The sequence below is a fragment of the Podarcis vaucheri genome (genome assembly GCF_965113315.1).
Source record: "Podarcis vaucheri genome assembly, chromosome: 3".
In the NCBI taxonomy this organism is placed as follows: Eukaryota; Metazoa; Chordata; class Lepidosauria; order Squamata; family Lacertidae; genus Podarcis; species Podarcis vaucheri.
The window spans coordinates 105,238,064-105,248,012 of record NC_138761.1 but is presented as its reverse complement, the minus strand read 5'-3'; positions in this window follow the sequence as shown (position 1 = coordinate 105,248,012).

The window sequence follows — 9,949 nt, the reverse complement described above, 5'->3', positions numbered from 1 at the left end:
GGAAAAACAGAACATGGTCCCATTTAGCGGTAGCTAGAGTTTCAGCTTGTCTTCCAACGAGTTGTGCCAATTCATAAATGGCAATATGTTTATCTTCTGTTGAAGGTAGAATTAATCAGCAAATGGCCACATCTACTAATTTTCCAAGCGCAACAAAAATGCAGTTTTTATTTCTTTCTGGGTCCCCATCTGCACTATGCATTTAAAGCAGTATCATACCTCTTTAAACAGTCAGGGTTTCCTGGAACCTGTAGTTTGATAAGAGTGCTGAGAGCTTCCTGATCCCAATTCCTCTCACAGAACTACAGTTCTCAGAGTTTACTGGGGAGAGGAAGTGGGAATTGTAACAACTGTAGCAATTGTTGCTCTTCACAACTCTCAGCATTTTGACTGTGCCTGATGAAGGGCTGAAACAAGAAAAGAGAGAGTTTAGAGTCTTGCGTAAAGTAACAACAACAACAATTTTATTTTTTGTATTCTGCCCATCTGATTGGGTTGCCCCAGCCACTCAGGGTGGCTTCCAACATATATAAAAGGTAAAGGTACCCCTGCCCGTACGGGCCAGTCGTGTCCGACTCTAGGGTTGTGCGCCCATCTCACTTAAGAGGCCAGGGGCCAGCGCTGTCCGAAGACACTTCCGGGTCACGTGGCCAGCGTGACGAAGCTGCTCTGGCGAGCCAGCACCAGCGCAGCACACGGAAACACCGTTTACCTTACGCTATAAAGCGGTACTTATTTATCTACTTGCACTTAAGGGTGCTTTCGAACTGCTAGGTGGGCAGGAGCTGGGACCGAAAGACTGGAGCTCACCCCGCCGCGGGGATTCGAACCACCGACCATGCGATCGGCAAGCCCTAGGCACTGAGGTTTTACCCACAGCGCCACCCGCGTCCCCAACATATATAAAAACACAATCAAATATTAAACACAATTAAGCTTTTCACATTAAAAGGCTTCCCTATATAGGGCTGCCTTCAGATGTCTTCTAAAGGTTATATAGCTACTTATCTCCTTGGCATCTGAGGGCATTCCACAGCATGGGTCCCACTACCAAGAAGGCCCTCCGCCTGGTTCCCTGCAGCTTCACTTCTCGCAGTGAGGGAACCACCAGAAGGCCCTTGGAGCTGGAACTCAGTGTCCAGGCTAATCGATGGGGGTGGAGATGCTCCTTCAAAGACCTGGGATAGATGCAGGGAAACCACAGTGATTGGTTTACAATGTATGTACTTGGTTTGCAGTTCAATCCTATACATGCTTACTCAGAAATAAACCCTTGGGCTTAATGGGACTCATGCCTAGATAAGCGTGTATAGGATTGCAGCCTTAACTGATGAAAAAGCTACTGATTGGTTTCAAACAGGGGTTGCCAACACGGTGCCCATGAGCACATATGCTTTTAAATTTTTATTTTTGCAAAGCGTATCACAATTTCACATTATTCTTCATATGTTGTTGAGCAGGAGTACATGGCACTCTCCAGGTGATTTGGAGTGCAACTCCCATCAGTCTCAGCCAGCATAGCCAATGGTTAGGGGTGATGGGAGTAGTAGTCCAACAAGATCTGGAGGGCCTCACTTTGGATACTGCTGGAGCACAGAGTTTTAGAATTTACCTGAACATCAAAGATGGTTATGCACTGTGATACCTAACAATGAATGACTAGGCTGATTATTTCAAAAATAAATAACAAGTGATACACAGTGGATGTCAGCCCATTCTCTGGCATCTTGACTATAATGATTATTATTTTGTTTTCTAACCTTTCCAGCTAGTAAGCAGGGATAAATACTGAAAATTAAAAACATTGATCATAGCCAGGCAGGTGACAAGGTGCCATTATTCCTTTTCCGATTTGTTCTTTTTCTAAGCTTAAAAAAAAAATATCATTTATCTCACAAACAAAGAATGACTTATCACTGGCAACAGTTTCTTATAATTACATTTGTAGGTGCTCTGGAGGAGGTGGGGAGCGCACAGAATGGAGTTTTCACTAAATGGAATTGAAGTGCTTAACTAGTAAAAGGGCTATGCATTGTAAGAGAAGGTGGATGAGGAGAAACATTTCATGTGGCTGAAACCTTCACAGATAGACCTGCAGGTTCTTAGTGATGACCCGGTCGGCACCTAGATGGAAGACTACTTGAAAATCCTATATGAGCTGCCTTAATTTTATGCTGAGGAAAGATGGGATAAAAATTACAGCCCCGTCCTTTTTCATGAGACAAACATTCTAATGGGTATGGCTGACCTCATTGTACTTGCTTTCATTTCAATCACTGTGGACACAATCTACTGGTATCGTGACACAATTTATCCATTCATGACAATGGGGGAAAGGGTAGATAGCACAGACTGAGGGTGCGCATCAACTCTATATGCCCCAAATAACAAGGTGAACCGGGTCATGTTACGAGTCAGATTGCACTGATAGCAAAGTGTCTTGAGGCAGATCAGGGACTCCCTGAGCTTCTGAATCTCCCTGGTGGTTTTGGTTTTTCTGAAAAGTTGAATGCATGACCTTTTCTTTTATGAGAAATGTGACTAAGCAGACTGGGGGGAACTCCCAGAGCTCTGGATGGGAGGAGGTGGAGGGAAGCACACATCATAGAATTGCAGAGTTGGAAGGGACACCAAAAAGACAACATCTAGTCCAGCCCCCTGCAATGCAGGAATCGACCAAAGGATCCCTGACAGATGACCATCCAACCTCTGCTTAAAAACCTCCCAAAAAGGGGTCCACCACCTCCTGAGAGAGTTTTTTCCACTGTCAAACAGCTCTTGCCATCAGAAACATAGCTGCCAACTTCCCCCCTTTTCTTGTGAGGAATCCTATTCGGAATAAGGGAATTTCCCTTTTTAAAAAAGGGAAACGTTGACAGCTATGATCAGAGAGTTCTTCCTGATGCTTAGTTGAAATCTCATTCGTAGTAACCTGAATCTGTTGGTTCAGGTTCTCTCCTCTGGAAAAGCAGGAAATAAGCTGGCTCCATCTTCCATGTGACAGATATTTGAAGGTAGTTATTTTACATTGTGACGCGGGTGGCGCTGTGGGTTAAACTACAGAGCCTAGGACTTGCCGATCAGAAGGTCGGCGGTTCGAATCCCCACGATGGGGTGAGCTCCCGTTGCTCAGTCCCTGCTCCTGCCAACCTAGCAGTTCGAAAGAACGTCAAAGTGCAAGTAGATAAATAGGTACCACTCCAACGTTTTCGTGTGCTGCTCTGGTTCGCCAGAAATGGCTTAGTCATGCTGGCCACATGACCCGGAAGCTGTATGCCAGCTCCCTCGGCCAATAAAGTGAGATGAGCGCCGCAACCCCAGAGTCGGCCACTACTGGACCTAATGGTCAGGGGTCCTTTACCAATAAAGTGAGATGAGCGCCGCAACCCCAGAGTCGGCCACTACTGGACCTAATGGTCAGGGGTCCTTTACCTTTATTTTACACTGCAGCTTGATTTTTCAGGCCACTCGTTCTCCAGCTGCAGGGGAGGGAGTATGGGGCCCTGTATCAGCTGCAGCAAATGTGAAGAAGAGGTGATTTCTTTAAAAAAGTGTTTCCTTAGGAAGGGAAATGGAAGCCCCCTTCCAGCAGGTCCTACATGGGAGAGCAGCAGCAGCAGCAGCAAATGAGTCTGTTATGATGACTGTGAGAAGACATTCCTGCCAACTTGAGAGGCTCCCCAGTCATCATCATGAGTTCCCACCTTCTGCTGCAGAAACCATGTCGTCTCCACCATCTCCTTCCCTTTGAATCCACAAAGCGCTGCCCTGTGTCAGCAGCGATCAACTCTCAAAACATTCCGCTTTTAATCACAGTGAATTATTTCTGAGGCCTCTCCAGTCCCCAGTAATTTGGGGACAGGGTGCTTAAGTAAATAGGCAGAGTTGTTTTTCACATGGATGCAGTTCCAGAGAGCTAAGGAGGGGTTGCAATGTGTGGGATTGTGCACAGTTCCCAGAATAAGGAGGAAAGGTTAGTTTTGCTCAGTACGTTTAAATTGTATTCCAGAATAAAATTCTCCCTATGTTCATGTTACATGGTTTCTGTTCTCTGAGAATGGTCCCAGATGGGGGACTTGTTAGACAATAAAGGGTGATGACCTGCACGAGTCATTCTCAGAGGAGTCCCATTGAAATTAATGGATTTAAGTAAGTTAAGCCCATGGATTTCAGCCATAGTCTGAGAAGGACAAACCATGGATATCACTTTTAAGAGTCTGATTAGGGAGCAGTGACTCCTCCCTTAATTACTGTGAAGCCTTTAGGCTGCTTTCTAATTATACAGCTGCAATTCTCACATGCAGCTTGTAAATTCATTCCTAAAAGGCTTTTCTTATCAATATGCTCAGATCAGGATGGATCATTAAGGCTGCATGTGTCTCATCATTTCCTCCCTTATAATCCCTAAAGGAGACTGTCTGGATGTTTTCCCCTCTGCACATTAATATGTTAAATCATGCTATTCATAAGATGAGAGAGGAAGGAAAAAAATATTCTTAACAAATGGCTCTGGTGATGGTATTAAAGTACTTACTCCCTTCACATCAGAAGTAATAAGCGCCAAAGGATAGGAAAGACAGCAGATCAGATGCTGAAGGAAGAGCGCCAGTCGAATCTCTTTAGCTGCTGAGGGAATCCTTGTTGGGGAGGTAGGCACCATTAGCAAACCTCAGAGCGAAGATCACCAATGAGCTGAAGGCTCAGTTGAAGTTGCTGGTTTTGGTGTACAAAGGCCCGTGCAGCTTGGGACCAGGTTACCTGAAAGATTATTTCACCCCTTATATACAGTGGTACCTTGGGATACAGACGCTTCAGGCTACAGACTCCACTAACCCAGGAATAGTACCTCAGGTTAAGAACTTTGATTCAGGATGAGAACAGAAATCGTGTGACAGCGGCGCGGCAGGAGGCACCATTAGCTAAAGTGGTACCTCAGGTTAAGAACAGTTTCAGGTTAAGAATGGACCTCCAGAACGAATTAAGTTATTAACCTGAGGTACCACTGTACTCAGTTGGTCGCTGTGATGAATCAGAAGCAGTGCTTCACAGTGGCTCTATTTCCTCCATATTTCCTTTTTGCAGGGCAAACTCAGGAAAGCTGCAAAGCAAAGCAAATGAAATTCATTCCTTTCAACATATCAGAATTGTGGGAGCGAAAGACTCAATGTGCACTTTGCACATTAAGGCTGGGATGAAGCATTACTGCAACTGTAAGGCTGTTCTGGCAACATTGTGCTGAGCATCGCAAGCTGAAATGAACACCAATGAAGGGGTTGGATTTGGCCCTTAATGGTTACAGGAGAATGCATAATATGCAGTCATCCACACAATTATTTGCAAACTCTGCTTGCAGCAAGAAAAGAACCATGGCTACTTGCAATACAAGCACTGGCCCAGAAACATCCAGTTCATTGTTGGTTGTTGCCATTTTCTTCACTGCAGTTGCAAACCCGGAACAGCCTCCTTACTTCATTTTATAGTGCTTTATTCAATGTCCTTCTTGCCAGTCTGTGGCAGAAACATCAAGCAGGAGAGAGATCTTCATTTCTTTGCCACATATCTATTTGGGGACCTGCTGGTCAAGCAGACATCATTCTCCTAAACCCAATATATTATGTGTATTTTATTTGCCTCGAGCAGAAACACAACCTGATGTCTCAGCACCGAACTTGAGATTTATTATGGTTTGGTGCCGAAGCCCTGTGGCCGAAAGGAAATCAAAATAATTTTTATAGTAGTGCCTGCTTGAAAATAAGCAATCCATTCTCTCCTTATAAAATATGAATGGATTTAAAATGGGCATCCTTGAATGAGACCTTTTCTTTCAGCCCTCCACTGAGGAAACACTTACTGTTCCAAGCATGAATCATATTCCCTTATTAATGTAATTCGGTGCCATGCTTTTGTTCAAAAAGAAAAGAAAAGATAAAGGTCACCTACTGTCCCTGCAATACTTTATTCTTCTCTCTCCCTCTCTCCTTTAACTAAGACTTTACTTTGGAGATGAAAGACACAAATAATGCATTGGATTGTTTCTCTTCCAAAGTGGAAGCCAGAATTCTATCCTTTAGAAACTAGGCAAAGCAGAAACTCTGCTCCGAAGGCCCTCTGGACTTGAAAATAAGGGCCAAAGTCGTTGGGAATGTAGCTTCTCTGCAACCCTGACTGGACTCAGTATTGTACCAGGTAGGGCCTGGGTGGTGGCAGCGAGAAATAAAGTGGTGGCACAGGGATCAATAGATGGTGAAACATCCGGGGACCCTGTGTGATCGCCACGGGGGTTCCAGAGAAACCTTGGACTCCCATGAAATTCACCCCCCAAAAAGCTCAAGAGCGACCTTTCGTGTCGGAGCCAGCCGTTACAAAATGGTGCTGTTCAGCATAAAATAAAGACACAGAGATCCAGCAATATTTTCATGGATGGAGGGCAGCTCCTTTCGAACTTCTTCTCTCCTCTCCAGTACTTTTTATTATCCTTTGTTCTCTCTCCAGCCGCATGGCCGTTTGCCAATGTCTCACATTACCTACATCCGGTCATGGCTTAAACCCACCCATCGCCAAATAAGGTTATACTGCCCAGGGGGGAAACATAGCTCCATATAAGGCTATGCTCTTAATACATTCCAAAACATTGTAAAGCTCAGAGTGCTGGTCAGCCGAGGTCAGGGGGCACCCTGCAATATTACAAGCCTTTACCGTGGCTTTATGACTCCCACACTTTCGGCCAAAGTCCTACTCAAGATAGAAAAGAGGTGGGAAGGGAACACCTAGCTACTTTGAATGAATTTAAGTCTCAAGTCCAATGGTACTAAAGGATGGGTGTCATCTCAGAGCCTCTGCGTATAACCTGCTTGGGTGGCCATCAGCCATGGATGCTTTAGTTGAGATTCCTGTATTGCCGGGAGTCCCTTCCAACTCTAAAATTCTGTGATTCTATAAGTAGTTCCACTAGCTGAAACCATTACAAAGCCTTCTGCCAGCACTGTGGTGCTTCCCCTGCCCTGCTTTCCGCCTGCAAACAGGAGCAGGAGAAAACAAGCTTTCTCTATTCTTCATGTGGCAGTTCTTTAGATAGCTGAAGACAGCTATCACATTTCCTCTCAGTATCCCTTTTTTGAAGCTAAACACACCCAACGTCCACAACTCCTTCAACTTAGCCAGATCCAGCCACGAGTATTTTAAAATTAAGACTTCCCATAACAACACATATACAGAAAACATGTGTACATTGTATGTAAAACAAACCCCGTCCCATTCAGCACAATTTAAAGGTAATTTCTCCCCAGTGCTATTTAACCCAGAGCCCATGATTTTGAGGGGGGGACTGTGTTTGTGTGCAGTGTTCTTTTTTATCTATTTTGTCTGGCATTGTAATGGGGAACTGAAAGTCTCTTGTGGGAATGCATTTTACAAAAGGCCATTTTGTTCACGATGGCTATCACTTTTTGATATTTCCACAACAGCTTGGAATATGTATATATATATTTATAATTACAGAAAGCAGTGATGTGAATAGATTATTCATGTAAGCAAGTTCTGACCCATGGCCTGGTCAAACATACATGACCTGGAACAATGGGGTGCTATTCCAAGAGGAAATGAAGTCTCAGCTCTGTCTCCTAGATAATCTCTCTGTCTGTTTCTCTGCCAAGGCAGAGAAGTTCATTCATGGCTTTTGTTTTTCTGCAGAATAGAAAATAAAGGGTAAGAGAAAGAAATACAATGATTTTAGGTGAATATTTTTTTCTCCGTGCAGAAAGAGAAAGAAAATCAATATCAATGTGGCTAATAGTTCTCATAACTGAGATAAGAAAATATTAATATTTCTTTGTTACTGCTGTGCTTAAAGCAGTAGCATTACCCCACTTGTTTCCAGGCAGATCCATAACCATCTTACTTACACGCCCAATAACATGTATTGATTTGGCTATGAAGTGTGGGATAGTCCCCCCAAGTGTCCCTATTTTCCAGGGACAATCCTGGATTTAAAGAAGCCATTCCAGTTTCTGATTTGATCCTGGAATATCCCACTTTTCCTTAGCACATCCTTATTTTCATCAGAGAGATGTTGAAGGGTTTGGAGTTATGTGACCCTCTTTCTCAGATTTACTGAAGCTGCCTGGTTTCTGATTTGATCCTGGAATGTTCCGCTTTTCCTTAGGATGTCTCTACAGTCATACCTCGGGTTCCAGATGCTTCAGGTTGCACGTTTTCGGGTTGCGCACCGCGCTGAACCTGGAAATACCGGGACGGGTTACTTCCGGGTTTCGGTGCTTGAACATGCACAGAAGCACCAAATTGCAACCCGCACATGCACAGACGTGGCGCTGTGGGTTGCAAACGCTCCGGGTTGCGAACATGCCACCCACATGGATCACATTCGCAACCTGAATGTCCACTGTATTTTCCTTGGAGAAATGTTTGAGAGCATGGAGTTATGCGACCCCTGAGCCAAGGAGATAAGTAACTATACAACCTTTAGAAGACATCTGAAGACAGCCCTGTATTGGGAAGTTTTTAAATGTTTTGTTATGTTTTTATATATGCTGGAAGCTACCCAGAGTGGCTGGAGCAACCCAGTCAGATGGGGGCTATTATTATTATTATTATTATTATTATTATTATTATTATTATTATTATTGATTTCTCTATTTTCATCAGAGAAATATTGGAGGGTATGCATTTCTTATGCTAGGACCATAGGAAGCTGCCTTATACAGAATCAGACCAGCAGTGGATTTCCAGGGTTTTGGACAGGGAGTTGAACCAGGGACCATCTGTATGCAAAGCAGATGCTCTACCAATAGAGCACATCTCTCTCCAACTTTCTTTCAGTTATTTGTTCCCAAGGCTGGATCCAGTACCAGAAGTAAACCCAGGGCTGGCTTTGCCATGAGACAAAATGAGGCATCTGCCTCAGGCAGCAGATGTTGGAACTAGGGAGTGGTACCAAAGTGTTCAGAAGACAGAGGTGTGCACCTTGTGGTCTGTCCTGAGTCCCTTAATGTAGCCTGCTGCCTTTAATTTGGGCACTTTGAATGCTGCCCCATTGCTAAGGTTGAAGTAAGAGTCAGCTACCCAGTTGTCTTCTCCACAAGTGCTGAGGCATGACACCATTTTGTCTTTCTGTCTCAGGCAGGCAAAAAAAAAAATGATTTGGCTGAACTTGAGCGAGCCAACTGAGGGAGAGTAGAGTAATAAAGCACAAAGCGAATAATAAAGATGAACAGAATGGTTTTGCTTCTGCCACCACCCCTCAAGCTCCATTTAGTTTAAATAAAATCCACCTACCTATCCCAATTTTATAGCCAAACACATCGCCATCCAGTTCTCCCTCAACTGAGGCATCTATGCATCACATCAGGCGACAGTGAAAAACAAAGCATGTTTTTGTCTTCAAAGTAATCATCGTTATTCACATGCAAATTAAAGCTCATACAATCATTCAACTAAGATGTCTTTAATCAGCTGACAGCTCTATATTTTTAAAAGATCTCTTCTTCAGCTCTCCCCACCTATAATGAGTTCAAATGGACAATTATTTCCTGTTATGTATATTTGATTAAAATTATCCTAGTTTGTTTTTTTCTTTTTCTATAATCAATCACTACTTCTATCAACCCCAGGCCAATTCAGCCTTGCTTAAATCATCATAATTTTTGTTGTAACTTCCCTCCCCACCCCAAAAGACCCCTCTGTCTTGTTGTGGATAATGTCTAGTTGTTCAGTAAGCTAAAGAACACCCAGTTTGACCTATTGCATCTATACCCAGATAACAGTCGTATGGGCAGTAGTCAACTAAGCATTTACACCCATGCAAGCGTTAATCTCTATGAAGGAGATCTCCCTCCTCTCCTGCCCCCACATGTGCCTTGTATTGTCCCCAGGTCTTCTACTCCCCACCCCTGACCAGAGTTAGGTGGCATGTGGAGGAAAATATTCCATTACA